The 12,019-nt window shown below is 34.2% G+C and overlaps 1 protein-coding gene across 1 annotated transcript in view; it reads right to left on the bottom strand.

Annotated features, from left to right (window-relative positions):
- Positions 1–11,633, bottom strand: part of NDST4 (N-deacetylase and N-sulfotransferase 4) — a 388,880-nt gene extending 377,247 nt beyond the window's left edge. The window contains exon 1 of the mRNA XM_070259711.1: positions 11,586–11,633. The gene's annotated coding sequence lies outside the window, so the exon portion shown is untranslated. The remainder of the gene's footprint in view (positions 1–11,585) is intronic.
- Between the last annotated feature and the right edge of the window lie 386 nt (positions 11,634–12,019).

Below are 12,019 nucleotides of genomic sequence, written 5' to 3'. Positions count from 1 at the left end.
TTAACCTCCAGTGCCTCCTAATGTGACCTTATTTGGCAATAGGGTATTTACAGGGGTGATCAACTTAAAATGAGGTCATTAAAGTGGGCCCTACCCCAATATGACTAGGTTGCATACAAAAAGAGGAAATTTAGACACGAGACAGATATGCACAGAGAAGAGATGATGTAAAGACACACAGGGAGAACACTGTGTGGAGATAGAAGATTGAAATTATTCATCTACAAGTCAAAAATGATTGGCAACACATCAGTAACTAGGAAGGGGCAAGGAAGGACTCCTCCTAGGTTTCAGAGGGACCATGGCCCTGCCAGTACCTTGATTTCAGATTTTCAGCCTCTAGAGCTATGAGACAATAATTTTTTATTTTAAGTCACTCACTTTGTAGTACTTTGTTACAGCAGCTCTAGGAAACTAATACAATTGGCCTCAAAACATGAGTTGGAACGTGTTCTCATCTCTTGTATTTTCTGGAAGATATTGTGTAGAATTTGTATTAATTCTTCTTTAAATGTTTGGTAGAATTTTCCAGGAAAACCATCTGGGCCTGGAGATTTCTTCTTTAAGGAGTCCTTTAAATTATGAATTGCATTTCCTTAATAATTATAAGGCTATTCAAATGACCTGTTTCATATGGATGATTTATAGTAATTTGTGCTTTTTGAGGAATTGATCTGTTTCATCTAAGTTGTCAAATTTATGCATATAGAATTGTTTGTCATATTACTTTATTTTCCTTTTGATGTCCTCAAGATGTGTAACGGTATCCTTTGTTTCATTATGGTGTCCTAGAGTGATTTTTTTTTTCTTTTATCTTGTTTTGGATTCACCCAGTTTATTGAATCTGTAGGTTTATGTCTTTTGCCAAATTTTGCAAATTTCTAGCCATTTTTACTTCAAATACTTTTTGAACCTCATATTCTTACTCTTCACCTTCTGGAACTTCATTCATATAAATGTTAGATCTTTTTTATAGTCTCATAGTTTCCTGAATTTTTGTTCATTTGTTTTCAGATTGTTTCCTTTCTGTTGTTATGATTGTATAACTTCCACTGTTCTATTTCCAAGTTTAATGATTTTTTCCTTTGTCATCTCCATTCTGCTGTTGAGCCCATCCTGTGAGATTTTTATTTCGGTTATTGCATTTTGTGTTTCTAAATTTCTATTTGGTTCTTCTTTATATCTTCTTTTTTCTGAAATATTCTATTTCATTACTGAGACTTTATTTTTTTAAAAATTTGTTTTAAAAGTCTATTCAAAACTGTGAGATGACATATTTTTATGTTGGCTGCTTTAATGTCCAACATCTCTGTTATCTCATTGTCGTCTATCATCTTTCACCATTCAAGTTGAGATGTTCCTGGTTCTTGTTAAGGTGAGTGCTTTTCAACCACATCCTGGATATTTTGGGTACTATGTTATGAGACTGGATCTTATTTAACTCTCCTTTTTTAGCGGGTCTTTACTGGCACCACACTTTCCACTTAGCATCTGCTGACATTTCAAGGGGTTGGGAGGGTGCCTCAATTACTGCTGAGTTGGGGTGGGTGTTCAAGTTCAAACTCCTCACTAGGCCTCCACTGAGCCCACCCTGGTTGGGACAAGTGGGACACTTGTTATTGCTTCCATATGGCCTCCATTGTCACTGTGTGAGGCAGCCTTTTTCCTGTCTGATGGGAATGAAGTGCCAGGTCCCCAGTTGGGTTTATCTGAATTTTATCATCACATTGGTTAGGGGTAAGAGCCTTCGCTGGAGGGTGTGCTTGTGGATTCACTGTTTTATCCAAGACATATGGCTGAAGTAGGATGGCTGTTGTCTAAAAGGTTTTTGTCTTGCTAATCTGTCATTTTCATGGTCCCTTTCTAGAGAGAGAAGCCTTTTCTTTTCTTTTTTAAAATTTGTTTTTAATTAAAAACATTCTTTTATTATGATAAGACCATTTAACATGAGACCTATGCTCTTAACAAACTTTTAAGTGTACAACACAGTATCGTTCAATATAGGTACTATGTCATAGAGCACATCTCTAGAACTTAGCATCTTGCTTAACTGAAACTATTGCCCATTGATTAGCGGCTCCCCATTTGCCTTTCCCCCCAGCCTCTGGAAAACACTATTCTATTCTCGGTTTCTATGAGTTTGACTATTTTAGATAGCTCATTTAGGTGGAACGATGCAATATTTGTCCTTCTGTGACTGGTTTATTTCATTTAGCATAATGTCTTCCAGGTACATCCATGTTGTCACATATTGCAGAATTCTCTCTTTTTTAAGGGTAAATGATATTTGCATATATCATATAATTATATATTATATATTATAATATATTTTCTATCTATCTACCTACCTATGTATATATATCTCACATTTTCTTTATCAATTTGTCCATTGATGGACATTTAGGTTGTTTCCACATCTTGGTTATTGTGAATAGTACTGTAATGAATGTGGGAGTGCAGATATATCTTCAAAATTCTGATTTAAATTCTTTCAGATAAATACCCAGAAGTAAGATTGCTAGATCAGCTGCAATGGAAACAATATGGAGGTTCCTCAAAAAATTAAAAAGAGCAAGAAGCCTTTTCTTGGACCATTTTTTGTCTGGGGTTTCTGGGATACTGGCTTCTCCAGCATCTAGTCTTGAGTCATGAAGTAAAAAGAAAACTGAAGAGACTGGACACCATGTTGGTCTTTGATCCTGAGATCTCTATTCAGTGTGCTTTCTCTTGCCACTTTTCAAGGGCTTCCTATGTTTGCTTTATATATAATGTTCAGGGTTAGGATCTGCACTTAGCAGGAGGAATGGGGAGAAGTACCCCTACTTCATCCTGTCCCAGAATCAGAAGCCCTGCAGGACCCTTTAAACTGGTATCTCTGTCTCCTTTTCTTGCTCTCCCTCGTCTAAGAGAGGGACATTTAAATTCATTAAAGAATGGAACAAGCTATAAGAAAATGAATTTTAAAAAGTGGGGCAGAATGGTGATATACTTAATTGTTCTAGCAGAAAAACCTATTTCTATTTTATGAATATATATATATATTACATTCTCACTTTACAGGTTGGTTTGGTCTACCTTTGTCTCTTTAGGCATTATCCCAGTGTCTAGTCTTTACTTTCTTTTATTTCATTCTCCTCTTTTCCATAGAATGTTCTTGATAAACATCTTTATGTTTTCTGTATTTATAATCTTCAAAGTGTCTCTGAGTAATTCCAGGAACAGGAATTTTATTCATCCTTTGAGTGACTGATACCGAATTGACTTTAGGCTACTTAAGAATTAGTTTAATGTTGTTTTCCTTCTCAGATCCCTGCCGCAAATGTTTGTTATTACATATTTCCAAATCAGTGGGACATTACTATCTTCAGTGAATGGTTTTCTAGTGAGTTGAACAAGTAAATATTTCTTCTTACTCGTTTAGCTTGAGATCTGAGAATACTTTAGGCTGAAGAAAATAAAACTTTCTTGTCAAAATATAACATCTTTGTCTTTCAGTTTCTCAATCAGCAATATAGCAAACACTACATGCATACTAAATCACTGGGTTATGTAAACAATAATAAACCATTTATGAAGTTATCGTATCTATATAGAAGAAGGGAGTTATGAAAACAGAAACGCTCAGTTTCACTCTTTAGTACCAAACACAACTCTAATGCTACAATATTTTGGCAATCAATCTTTCAGGGGAGCATGGAAATTCAATAAGAAAACATTTTGTTTGTTTTAAAAGACATTAAAACCATTTATAATTAAAACCTATAATTGTAGAACTCCAGATTACAGTTCCAGTTTATTGGCCACCTAAAATATAATTTTCACTTGCTGTATAATTTAATTCTTACTGAAAACTTCAGGAGTGGGTAGGTATTAACTCTGTTTTACTTAAGAGACAAAAGAAGCTCAGAGAGCTTGAATAACTTTCCCACTGTCTAGAACCAAGATCCAGCCCAGGTTTATCTGTTCCAGGCTCAGTACAATGTAAACCTACCTTTCACTATTGGTAATTGCCACTTAAATAGGATATGGTAGCTATTTTAAGGTTATTTAATTTGGTGAATAATATTTAATTACAAAGCAAATAATAAAATATTTCTTCAGTTTTGCCAGGTTTTTCTTTCTTCCTCTTCCTCATTTTTTTTTCTGAGATAATGATTTATTTTTTAATTGAATGGTAAGTAATAGCCTTCTTGTGAAGAGTGATGCTTCACAAAGATAGAAGATGAATAAGCAGATTTTTCGGCATTCTTGCTGCTTTCTTGAAGGCAGATTTATGATGACGTGTTGATAGGTTTTTCTTTTTCAATGCCTCAGTTCATGTGAAAGATAGTCGAGCACTTTTTGGAAAAGAGAATGCCAGAATCTGAAATATACGAGTAGTGCGACCAACACCCTCTGCTATTCGTGTATTAACCAATTATATCAGGATTGAAAAAATATCAAATATTTATTTCAGGTGTTATTTTTCAAAGGATATATGAGACATAATTACATCCTTTGAACAAAATGGAAATTTCATACACTTTTCCCCCTAAGCTTAGAGGGATGAAAACGATCCTTCTCTCTACCGTTCATGCTCTTCAGTCTTCCTTCCTATATTGACCTATAGGGAGAATGGTTTTCCATCTGTCGAGGTCCTGGGGATTATTATTATGCTTTTTTTAAGAAGTATAACATAACTCGTCTTAGGGAAAATGAAAAACTGCCTGTGTCCTCTTTGCAAAAGACTTGAAGATACTGAATTTATGATGCCTGGGAGAAGACTGAAGCTGAACACATTTACATTTGTTTGGAGTTAGTCTTCCTTTGAGAATTTATGATAACAAACCACCACCAAATTCCAGATAAAGTAAAAAAATTATGTTCAGTTCAAATTTCATATTTTAAAATTTTGATTTAGTGAAAAATTCATTTTATATTTTTTGTTACAAATGGAAAAATAAACTTTTAAGTAAGATGACACTTGAAATGTTTTTAATGAAAGAGTGGAGTCCAACGATTGAGAAATATAACAGAGAGGAAAGAAAAGCCATTTGATATAGAATTACTATAAAATTGCAACCAAAAACTCCTATCAAACTCTAAATGAATTTCAATATTATAAATTAGAGTTTTGTCATGATTCTATTATTATTAATAGTAATGATAACTAACATTTATTGTGTGCTAACTATGTGCATTGATCTGAATGCTTTATACAAGTTACCCTATTTACTTCTTATGTGGTAGAAATTGAAAATATTTTCATTATATAGAAGATAAAATTGAGAATTAGTAAATCAAATAGCTCATCAAATGGAGACAGACTCAAGCTTGGAACGTAGCTACACTGTCTCCAAAACTTGCATTCTAAGCCACTGCAGGATACTCCCTCTAAATGGTGCTGAGGCCAGTAAAGATAGACACACATTATAAAGACAAATATGCCTTTTTATGCATTTTTCTTAACTCCATTTTCACTTATTTGCATATTTCAGGTATCATTCATGAACCCTGAATAATCTAAAAATAAAGAAATGCAGCTGCTTTCAGTTGACAACCAATATAGTCTCTTGGCATTTTCAATCTGAATTGGAGAAAAGTGTAATTTCTCAAGCTGCTTGTGGGAGTTTAAATGCGTAGTCTTGGGAGGAAAAGAGAAAATACTTCATTGGTTTCATAAAATCTCAAACAGTAATATTTATTATTGATATTTTCAAGGCCCCACTGGACATCACTATGCCATAGCAACAACAAAGAAATGCAAGATCTGTGGTCAAAATAGATGGAATAAGCTAATTCTTTAGAAAATATTTTAAGAGTACTTTATCTTCTGTCTCTAACTGAAAAATGGCCCTACACAATTTTGTTAACTAGAACATCCATGGCTCTGTCCTGCAAAATGCTTTTCTTTGGTGATTCAAATCAACACACTCTCACAGTAAAGCTAAATATTACTTCTGACAAACAAGTTAATTAACAGAAGACAATTCATAATTTTTAGAAGCATTCTTTTTGGTTGCCTTCATGTGTTTTCACTGGAAGATGAAAAAGATTGTATTATGCACCACTAATCATATGTTATCTCAAATTAGAATACTTATAAGCATTTCTTGACTAAAACAAATGTGACTTGACCCAAGAAAATAAACTAGCATGTAACATTACATCACTAGATGTCTCTTTATTCAAAGGTGTAGATTCCAGATGCATGTTGTTCACAAAATATTGCAGAAAAACCAAAGGAACTCAGAAAATTTTCTACTCATTTCATATATGCAGAGAAATGTTCAGCCCTGGAGGATTGCATCAATGTTTCATATGCGGATTCAAGAATTCAGAACACAGATTCTGCAAAACGAAGTTCACCTTGAGAATATGTTGTTCAAAATCTGTTACCATGAGGTCCAGGTGCTCTCAGGACAGATGAACACATCTGGCAACTGGAGGTCATGATATCCTAGTATTCATGATCCTGGTAAAGTTGAATATCTAACTGTACTTTGAACAACAAGAGCATGATCTCTCAAGACACTGCAACGTTTCATCATTACTCATAAATTATCTTAGCAGTTTATAGCAAATTTTCAAATGCAAACACCTAATGTAGTTTCTACATCATTTTCTCCCAAGGATTTTGTGAAAGTTGTTGAGACTAACATATTTTTAAAGGTAAAATAATTATGGCTCATGCTCCTAGAAATGCAGTTTTTCATGCCTTTTGAACAATCCAATTTCAGTAAGCTATCAATGAATTTCCAGTGTTTAAGGGGTATTCAATGTCTTGTGATTTGTGTCCATGTATTTCTGCCGTAAAACTAGAAATTCGCTTTTCGTTTTTAAGGAGGGAAATGAAAATATAAATATATAGAGATATAGATATAAGTATATGCCAAAAAATAAACTGAGTGGCATTCTATAGAGAACAAACTGGTAAGTGACAATGCTTCTCTCAATGCGCTCAATACAAAGGTTAGGTAAGACCATAAGGACTACAAATCTTCTGAGAAGTAAATTAATCAGCACTAATGTTTACTGTCTGGAGTCCTCAATATTCATCCTAAACAGAGAGTCTTTGTAAACCTCAACCCTGTCTAACCTTATAAGTCATTGATGATGCAACTTTTGATAGAATAAACAATCATCTCTCACCCAAGACCACTGAAACCTTTCATTTGGAAATATTGGAGATCCTATAATTTTATATCCTCATGTAAAAGGATTCCCCCAAATTTGTCAAGTTTTCATCATTTAGCTCATTCATTCTTTCAGCAGGCTTTTAGTGGATACATATTACCTGTTACAAACGAAGTAAGTATTAGAGGCAGCCAAAATATTGAGCAAAAAGGATATTAACCCTCAGGGAATTTGCAGTCCACATACAGCACTGGTTTCAGTGTCAGGCAGAATCTAACTACAATCTTTGCCCCAACGCTTACTTAAGTATATGGCCTGGAGCTGTTGTGAAGAGAAATTAGATAACACTTGTGATTCTTATTACACTGTAAAGCACATGATAAGCAGTCAGTAATTAGGATCTTTAAATATAATATTCAATAATAGCGTTCAAATAGAGAAATTATGTTACTAAATGAACAAACTTGAATATTTCTTAGATATTTTTCTGATGAATTGTAAAACAAATATTCTACCTATTGCTTTGTACCTTTTTTGTTATCATCTTTAAAAAAATTACAGAGGCCAAGTGAATGATAATTTTTCTTTAACCACAAAAGTTGTCTGAGTTGAATTAATTTGTATTTTAAACCTATTTGAACAACACATTTTTGGCTTTGTGAAAAGGCATCTCTTTACAAGTTAAAATTATACTAAAAAAGGATAGGTATTATATATTTAAAGTCTACTTTTTTTTTAATGGAAAGAATACCAGAATATTGTTTTGAGCTATATACAGAGACTTTTAAAGAAAACAACAAAAATTAAAACAAACAAACAAAACCTTACCCTATCAGATAGCAGGTATAAGAAAGGAGTGCTGACCCTCCCTCTTTTCTTCCTGGAAGCAGGAGATCAACCAACCAACCAACCAACCTCCCCGACCATGGAAGATGCCCTCCCTCTCCTAGAAGGAGAATGACATTCTTATTTTATTGTCAATGACGGGAAGTTAAGAATGACAGAATTCTGTACAGACAGACCTTGTTAAAAGAAATCCTTATCTTCCTTTAGCCTTCCTACATAGCGCAGTTACTGTATCCATGGGCCCTCCAGGACCAGTTCAACTGATCCCATCTTATCAACAGAGTAATTAAGAAGTTGTCTTGCAGAAAATTTGCAAAGTCACATAGACAGAGCATGTGCAGAAGAAGAAACTTTGACCTGAAATGAGCATGGAATCCAAGATTCTCCTCCCCATGGAACCAAAGGACCAGGACATGACTGGAACTTCAAAGTCAGACTCCTATCTGCAGTGAGGGGTCTGTCACTCAGGAAGATCTGGTGTTCAAATTAGTTCCCCACCTCATCATAAATGTTTAGAACCTTACCATAAATGTTTAAAACCTTACCATAAATGCTTGAAGCCCACCACTCAAAACCTGTCCTGCCAGCATTTCTGCATGCCAGCTTGTTCTCCCTAACCTCTTAAATTTCACCCAAAATCCTGAATCAGGGAGACAGATCTTAGGGCACATGCCCTCTGTCTCCCTGGAGATTGATCTCACAGAATAAAGCTGATTTCTCTTCCCCAAACCTGATGCCATAATTGTCTTGCTTTTGTGCAGCAATGAGGAGAAGCTCATTTTTGTGTGGTAACATTACTAAAAAAGGTGAACTTTTTAAAAACTAAACTTAAAACTGAAAAAGTAAACATAAATGTGCACTCATCATCAGAGATCAGTTCAACAAATTTTCGCAAAGTAAATCTACTCATGTAACTGATACACAGGCCACGAAAGAGAATGATGTTATCAACACACAAGTTCCCTCTGCACCCTGTAGGTCATTCTCCCACAAAGGTATCTACTATCCTGATTTCTTTCACAATAGAATAATTCTATCCTTTCTGAACTATATATAAGCAGAATCATGCAGTATATTCTCTATTGTGTCTGTCTTCTTTCACTTGATGTTATGTATCTGGCAGTAGCTTGTTCATTCTCATTTTATGTAGTATTTAATTGCATGGATATAGCACAATTTATCCATTCTAATGTTAAGGGACATTTGGTTGATTCCAGATTTTGATTCTTATGAGTTGTGATGCCATGAACATTCTTGTATATGTTTTTGCAGAAAATATGGCTGTGTATCTGTTCAGAACAAGGTGTACTCTATGGAGTTCATTTTTGTGTGTGTGTGTCTCAACATTGTGTTTGTGAGATCCATCACATTGCTATTCATAATAAGTAGTTCATTGATTCTCCTTACCGTGCAATGTAGGAGTACTGCATTTTGATATGTGTGTTTTCTTGCTGGTTTCCTTGTGGTTGCATATCTTTCTGAGTTAGGTTGAATTTGCCTAGAATGATGTCTGACCCAGAGAATGACTGTTAATGGCCTACTTATTCTTTGTCTCTTTACTATCATCCCCAAATAGTTCCCTTAGTCAGTCAGTTTAACACTTGGTAATCAATGCTTAGTGGCTCAGAACAATGAACTCTTACTTCTTTCATCATGTGAAAACCTGAGAAAATACTCACTTTATGCGAAGAGTTAAAACTCTTCCAGTGTTATTTAATTGAGGAGCCATTGACTTTACGGTTATTTTATTTCTTTTTCTTTTTGGAATCCTTTATAATTAAGCAAAGTCAATGCTTAATTTACTATAAGCTTTACTTTTTATTACTCTTTTATCTCACAGTATAGATAATTTTCTCATGTGTTTCTAGAAACTTAGAGTTATAGGAAAATAGGTTGCTTAAACTTGCTCAAATATGAACTTACATGAACAGTTTTACAAGTTCATGTAAAATTGGGGAAAGAATTACCAATTCTAGCTATCCTATCAGATGGCTCTGGCCTCCTCACCAGCAAACTGTATGCTGGGTGATTCTTCAGATGTTGTTGGCTTTATCTCTATTTTAAACAGTCATGTCACTTATACTTTATTTTACTATGATGTTTAGTTACAGACACTATATAAAGCTCTATCTTCCTCACTTAAATAAAATTCTGTTACATAAAATTCTACGGCTCAAGTACTATGTATATTTTGAATTTTAGTGTTTCTACTATTAATATGTAATTTCAACATTCCTTAGAGATTTTTGCCAATACTGGTGTTTAAAAGTAAGGCTTTAATGAACAGTATTTGTAGTATGGGATTCTCAAAAACACATACAGAAGCAAGTTATCTTAAGTTGTCCTCAAAGCTTTTTTAGAATAGGTTGAAAAACATAAAGTAGAGCAGTTGCCTTACGTTGTTATCTATTTCATCCCTTCTGAATTCTTTTTGGGAAAACAACTGTTGACATGCTGGATTGGTATATTTTAATTCTGGGAGGGAAAACATAAGGAAGGATGTCTGGGAATAAGGAATTAATACTGAATTCTTGGGGATATTATATGAAGTGTCAAAAAAAATTGCACCAGAATTTAAACAGGCAAGGAAGACTTTGTTCAAGACCATTGCAATAGAGGGCAAAGCTATTGCAACAGGGGGAAGAGGCAGAACTCAACTCCACTGAAACAGAAGGCGAAGAATTTGTAAAGAATGAGATGAACTAGTTGAAAAGTGCTGGAGAACTTCGGGGATGGAGGTTGGTGACTCGGCCATCTGTGTTTGTGCATTAGCTTACCAAAGGTGTGGTCCTGCCCTCCCACAGAAACTAGAAGGTAGGGGCCCTATCTTTTTTGATGATTCCATTTCAAAAGGGTGACTTCCAGGTTGTTGAGAAAGACAATCTGGGTTTGTAGAAGATTTACATCTCATGAAGCAGAGGAAGAATTTTCAATGGCAGATTTTCTAGAGTAAATGCTCTAAGAGAAGGGAGGTCAGAAAACAACAGGCAGGAGAAACCTACCTAAAGTTTAATCAACTTGAGGGAAATTTTAGGGCCTCTTGGTCAATATGAAATATTTGTTTTCATACAAAGAATTGTGTACAGAAGTATCTTTGAATTTTTAATCCAGCAATTTCTCTCCCCCAAACAAACATACTAACTAACGGTGTACTTAATTATGGCTTGAATATAAGAATTGACCTTTACTCTGATTCCTGCTTAGGCAGAGTTAGAAAAACAAATAAAGAAATATTTATTATATTGGGCATAGTTAATATCCAAAGATGCATTCCTATAATTCCAAGATAAATATACATTAATTCACAGGTATAAACAATCTTAATACCAACTACTTTCAGTAGCTATGTTCTTGAAAAGAGTCCAATTACATGGTAGTTTTTATAAGCTAGACCTGATAAGTTTAATTTCTTCTGACGATAAATGAAACTCCAAAGCAATGACTCTCTCTGGGCTGTGGACAATTTCTGAGTTGCTGTAATTTAGTGTTACAATCAAATAATAAAAATAAAATGAAATATTTCAGTTTCTTTACTTTATGAGCAATAAATATATTTAACCACTATTAAAAGAATGCAGTTTTATTTTCGAAGATGAAAACATGAAAAGAAATCTTAAAATTACCTTTTGCATGTTAATTGCCCATTGTTCAGAAGTCTGTTGACACTTAGGGGTTTTGTACAGTGTTATATAAATTACCGCTTCCTGTTTTGCTCTTAGTCATGAATTTCCTGTCTCCTACATATGCTGTCCTACATAAACGCTTTCTCCATCTGCCTGTCAAACTGCTACTTCTAAATTTCACATTGCTGTGTACAATAAATAAACGATGTGAAATACAAATTGCATTAAAATTTATTTTGCACAAAGTGGTTTTATACATTAATTGTAGACAAATGCAAAAGAAGCAATTTTTAAATGATTTTTCCAGAGCTCTACTCCTTCAAATGTAAAATAATTTGTTTCCTTCGTTGATAAATCCAAATAAAACCACGTACTACTGATTTTTAAAAGATCAATTTATCTATCTGAGAATTGCTGCAGTCCCTCTCATTCCA

The sequence above is a fragment of the Equus caballus genome, chromosome 2 (assembly GCF_041296265.1).
Source record: "Equus caballus isolate H_3958 breed thoroughbred chromosome 2, TB-T2T, whole genome shotgun sequence".
Taxonomy (NCBI): Eukaryota; Metazoa; Chordata; class Mammalia; order Perissodactyla; family Equidae; genus Equus; species Equus caballus.
This window is presented reverse-complemented; position numbering and strand designations above follow the sequence as displayed.